Here is a 6,510-nt window from a genome sequence, read left to right on the forward strand (position 1 = left end):
CAGTTTTGCCTGCTGTTTTGAGTAGTTTCCCATTAGCTTTTTCAAAATGTCAGTAATTACCAAGGTGTGTCGGTCTTTGTATGTTGGATGTTACTTGTTTATTTAAGTGATTCAGTCTGGTGTTACTATTGTCACAGTGCAGCCAGTTACAGTTTTGCATTTGCATTGCGTGTTCTCTGATGGATTTGTGGGAACAGATGCAGGCTGTTCGATGGTATTTCAGGCCTTCGACAGCCTACACAATAACTACACATTGTTTTTTCTTCCAATGTGAAGCTATTTTGTTATTTTTTACATTAGATTTAATGAAGCATAAACTCAGTCATAATAATTGGGCCATGATGTAGTTAAATGCCACCTGCTGGTTGTGACTGTTTGTGTGGTGGATGAATGTCTTTTCATGCAGCACTGAGTTCCAGTGATTAACATAGTTATAACATTACCAGAACGTGTCAATCCATTAATAATCATGGTTTCAGTGATTTTACATTTTGCTTTCATTTTCATTTGCTTTGCTGTTTAGAAGCAGCAAAGAAAAAGCCTTGATCAACAGGCAAAAGAAAAGCAAACACAAAGCATCGCTTAACCAACCACTTTGCTTTCATCAACTCTTTTTCTGCTGTCTCTTATTACCTGTTTTCCAGACTGTTCCTTGGTCCTCTTACATCTCTGTCTATTGTTTGACTGATTCCTTTTTTACCTGCTTTGCCTGTCTCGGCTTGATCCCCCTGTGCTGGTGACGCCTCTTGATCCCCCGTGCACTGGCACACATCACAGGAGTCAAAGTTGAGAGAAATAAAATCAATGGTTCACCTCCCATGGCAATTAAAGTTTAGCGCTGTCACAACTGGCTTCTTAGCTGTCGTATAGTAAAGAGAGTAAAGCAACAGAAGAATGAAAAGGCTTGTGTAGAAAAGAAAAGCACACACAATGCAATATCATCCAAAAAAGTTTTACGTGTCTGTACAATGCTATTGTGGAGTCTCTGCTGTTGTGCAAATGAGGGATTTTATGTGATCTACAACACAAAGCAGTGCAAAAACATGACATGAATAGAAAAGAATGGATTTTTTTTAATTTGCAGATAAAAGTGGGGAAAACCTATTTAATGATGAATATTAAATAGAAACATGGAAATATGTTAAATCCATTTCTTTGTGCAATAGAATGAAATCAATAAAACTTAAAGTTCTTAGTGTCACCAAACTACAGATACTATTTTGGTTCTGATCTCTCCCAGGTAAATGTAAAATGTAAAACAGAAATTGCGACATTGACGCATTGTTTTGGTTGTGTTTGTGGTTGCAAAATTATTGATTTATTTGGAGAAAATGAGAAATGGTCAAAATAACACAAAAAGATGAAGTGCTTTCAGACCTGAAATCAGTATTTGGTGGAATAACCATGAGGGTTTCAATGGGGTTTGGTGCAGTGGGCTCTTAATTTTTCCCAGAGCTGTTTATATTTATATAGATATGAAAAGCTGTGCATTGCTCTTCATCTCCATGTACTCTGATGGACCTAAATACAACCAACTGGCACAAATCATCCTCAGAAATCATCTGAATAGCAGAAAGAGTTGACTGTTGGGTAGTTCAGTTCAACATAAATCCAGCTGTTTTGTGACGGCCTTTGAGGTTTTGTTAGAGAGCAAATAGCCTCATGATATCCAAGTGCAAACCTACAAAGATAGTCTGTCTAAAGTGAAAGTGAACTGTATCTTGTGACCTTTGAAATGTTTACTTGTTAAAATGCAATCATCAGTACAACACAGTGATACATAATTACTGTCCCACTGTGCAAATTACACTATTCAATAAAAATCTCTGGATAAAACGTAATACTACAACAGTAACCCTGTGCCTTTTATGTTAATAAATTCAGATTCTCTCAAACACATGGTGGAAAGAATTATAAGATGTAAGTATTTTGTTTTTCAGGTGTTTTTGTGTTCTGGTTTGCAAATAAGTTGATTTTAGACTCATTTGTTAAAAGAACTATGTTGTTGATCTTTTTCTACCCTCTCCCCAGCAAACTTATGTTTTTGTTACAAACCAAATATTTCCCACCGTCAACATTAAACTGTTCTGTTTCATTCTGAATGAACAAACTTTCACTTTTCACATTAAAGTCAAATTATGTGAACCTAATGTTTTGAATCTTTCTGCAGTTTTCACTGAACATGTTCTTTCAGTATGGCTAATTAACATTAAATATCCATATTTCTAAATATGTAACACACACACACACACACCCACCCACACACGCATACACACACCGGCTTTCATAGGGTGTGCTATATTTTTCACATGACTGCATTCTCTTTTCAAAGAACTTGTGTAATCCATGCTTGAGCTTCTGTTATTCTCTAAAAACTATTCATTGGACATGATGAATGAATGCCAAGCAATTTAAAATAATCACTATCAGGATTTTAAAAGAACCCTGCAACAGTATTTGCACATTAATTATTCAAAGACTGTGTAACAAACAAATTGGAGCAACAGCAGCACAGCCACTTATCATCTTTTAATTAAAGGGGACCAGTCAGCCAGCTCTGTTTTCTTATGTATTCTTTTATTCTCAAATCGTCGCCACCTTATACAAAGCCCTGGCTGCACTCTGACTCAGCGGTTACTGACTTCCTCCTCTGAACCCAAAGTAGTTTTTTTTCTTTGTCATTTGTCACCTATATTTTCCCCTCACCAAAATTAAGAGCCAAGGCAGGTGTGTGATCTGTGTCTGTTGAATTTCAATGATATTTAGTGGGAAAAAGAAGTGTGTAAGAACATTTCAGTAGAAAATTCAGATGAAACTCTTGGATCAATTGCAGTTTGAAATATTTTCCCCTGTGTGCATTTTTAAAATCCTTCCTGAACAACAGGGAATGTATATTTTGAACATTTTTTACTCCACACATGTTCTTTGGACACAAAAATCACCTTTCAAGGATTGCCTTAAAATATTACATATCAAAAAGTTTTTCAACTAACCCAGATATTGATTTCAGTCCTTATCTTAAATAGATATTCAGAAATTTGGAACCCCTTAAAAGGTAAAATATGATTGTTAAAATATCACTATTAAAAAAATTCATTGTTTGCCTCCCTCTTATACAAATTTGTTCTGTAAATAAAATTTTGTTTCAATAAATTTTGAACTTTGTGGATTGAAAAGATAAAAAATAGAAATTACAATAAAATAATAGTATAAGAAAAATAAACAAAAGTACATAAAAATGCTAAAGAGACCCATATTTAGTTTGGAAGACATGAAAAAACGCTATAAATTAATTTTAAGCATTTTGCATCAATCTAGTCGAACTTACAGAAAACTCAAAAAAATCCAGGAAAATAAAATAAAATAAAAAAATCATAATACCTTAAATAACAAAAATTGTTGCAACAAGATTAGAAAATTACAATAATATCTTTATCTTCCCAAAAATAAGATAATAACTACTGATAACTATACTAAATGACCCCACTTTTAGTAATTTAAAATTTTCCTTTAAAGGTCCACAAATGTAAATGTTATACCACTTATATGAACAAACTTGTTCAGATTTGACAGCTGGTTAGAAATAAAGCTTGTTAAAGATTTGTTTTCTGTTTGCTGGCTGACTGACAGCCGGTTTGGCATCATGAGGATTGATCACCATCAGCAAGATTTATCAACCACACACACACACACACACAAACACACACACACAAACGCACTCAGGGCCAGAATACAAAATTAACAAACATGACACAAAGTATGGCTTTCAGTGCTTTTTATTTTTATTTTTTATTTATTATTTTTTTTATGGACAGCTGTCCCTATTTCCACTGACAGGCACCAATATTTTCCCTCAAACTTACACAACACTTTAGCCTTTTCTATATACAGTACAGACCAAAGGTTTGGACACACTTTCTCATTGAATTCAATGAGAAAGTGTGTCCAAACTTTTGGTCTGTACTGTAGGTAGTTTCTCAAAATCTCTTTGAATGCCAATCAAAATCATTTTTTTAGGTAAGCTTCCCACAACAACCAATAATTTCTGTCACACACTTAGCCTTTGGTATAAAGTTATTATTCTGATTATGTAATAATGCAACAAAGCAGTTATCATCCCTTAGAGAAGACAAAGTAAACAGAGATAGAGAGAGACCAGGGAAAGAAAGGAATTTACCCATTAAGACGCCAACAGCTCCGGCTCCTTTGGGAGCGCTCACATGTGGGAGAGGCAAAGAAAAGAGGAGGGAGAGAAGGAGGAGACTGATAAATGAAGAGAGCAGAAAATGAAATGAGAGGACAGGAGAAGATGGGCTGCTTGCTCTGATCAAAGAGCGAATATTCTCAGCACTCTCCTCTCCAAGATTAAATACTAATAACTCTCAACAGCTGCTCAGTGAGCTTGCTAACCCTCATTACCACAATGTTCTACATGTGTACCGCTTTAGGAATGCAGAGCTTCATTGCTACTCAAGATGTTCACCGAGAGGAAATGAAAGCAGCAACTTAAAAATTTCCTGCAGGGAATCTAAAAATGTTATTGCAAATGTTCTGTGATGGAATTAAGTAGACTTACATGCGACATTGATTTACTTCAAAATAAGTATTTCTGAAGAATTTACTTTGCAGTTATTGGTTGTTATGCAAAACATTCTACTGCATGTCCGGGATGTCTTGAACGCTGGACGGTGAATAAAAAGTTTGTCGCACAGCCAGATAGACGGCAAATGTATTAAATTTATATTGTGAAATGTATTTCTACTCATACCAAACACAAAACACATTCATACACCAATATGTAGATAAGTAGATAACTAGCACTTTCTTAGATAATGAGTTTTTAATCAGTTCCTCCAATTTTGAGCTCCTTTCAGAACGAGCTGTTTCAGGACGCCTTGCCACTTCAAATCCAGATAAGCTGCTGCTGGCCGCCCCCCTCGATCTTCCCCAAACCAACTTTTGCACTTGTAGGTAAAAACGGCTGCCAACAGCTGGACAAGTATACAACCATACATTTTTGAAAAGTATTAGTGGAACCTCCTGCACAATTAATAAGAATGCAGAAACTGGTTTCTTGATGGTAAGTCAACAACAAAACACTTGTATTTTCCAGCAGCTATTTTACAAAACATACAGCGGTAAAACCAGTTGACCAAAAGGGCTGGATCTCCATGTGGGTTGCTAGGTACAGGGCTGGGCTTGGCTGGGGTTGCTCAGTAATGGCGCAGCGTGGCTCAACAATTGGGAGACCAAAACCCATTAAATTATTGCCAAACAATGGTTGCGCAGGTTTTTTAAGCACTTGAGTTGTTTAAAAGCAGTGAAGACCCAAAACAAAGTATAAAAACATGTCAAAAGTGAGTTTTACAGAATAGGTCCCCTTTAAATCTCAACACTGTGAGTTATTATGGAGAAATAAATTATTTTTCTTACTTTAAAAATTAAGGACATGCTTATCTGTCGTCCACATACTTTTTAAGGTTTTGAACTCAAAGTTCAGACATAAATCTGGCCTGATTTTAAACAGGGTTTTTACGCTGAATCCCTTATAATAAGCCTAAATAAAACACTTTTGGCACAAGTGGGTCAAACTTTCTCCACAGCTTTGTAAAGTAATAACATTTGATGGCAGTTGTAATGTTAATGGATGTTGAAGTTTGATCCAAAACAATTAAGTATGACAAAAAAAATAAATAAATAATGGTAAATTTGCAAGGGGTTCTTTCACAGCACAGTACAATACAAATCAAATAATAATCAAAAGTAATCTAAAAATATACAATATTTGTGTTAGATAGCAGAATAAAATGGCTAAATACAGTCCAGCAAGGGAACATACAATGGGACACAAGAAATAAAAAACAAAGTAGAAACATGAACAGATTAAATCTCACTCTAGGCCATTAAAAATAAATTAAGAGAGGACTTGAGCAGAGGGAGGCCGGAGGCTGAACTAAATGAACATAAAAGCAGGTCTTTTAGGTTGCTTTCAAATGATCTTGCTATTGGTTTAGAGGCAGCCAAAAGTGACTGAAGAGTTGTCGATGACCCTGAGGCAGAATGTAGAATTAACAAATCAGTAAAGATTTGTGAAACTATAGTCCACTAAGGGCATTAAAGAGCTGTTTAATTTAAAACCAATTCTGTATTTCACTGGGAGCCAATGCAGACTGAACAGGAGGGGTGTGATGTTGTGTGTTTGCTCTGACTAAAAGCTCAGCAGCTTCACATTTTCCTCATGTGAAGGATAGAAAGGCTGGAGTGGTTCAGTAACATGTAATACACAGTAAATTAGTGATCCTGGAAAATGATAAAAGCAAGAATATCTGTTTTTCTGGTCCTTATGGGGATACAAGTAGCATTAATAATGGTTTTTATTTGATTTCATTGAGTTGCTAAAAGCCACCATTTACAATACTGATGGTTTGTTTGTTTAAAAACCCCATTTACCTCATTTTATATGCCTTAGCTTAGAAATACATGAATAAAATAATTCCTCTTTGCTAAAAA

The sequence above is a fragment of the Gambusia affinis genome, linkage group LG03 (assembly GCF_019740435.1).
Source record: "Gambusia affinis linkage group LG03, SWU_Gaff_1.0, whole genome shotgun sequence".
Lineage (NCBI taxonomy): Eukaryota > Metazoa > Chordata > Actinopteri > Cyprinodontiformes > Poeciliidae > Gambusia > Gambusia affinis.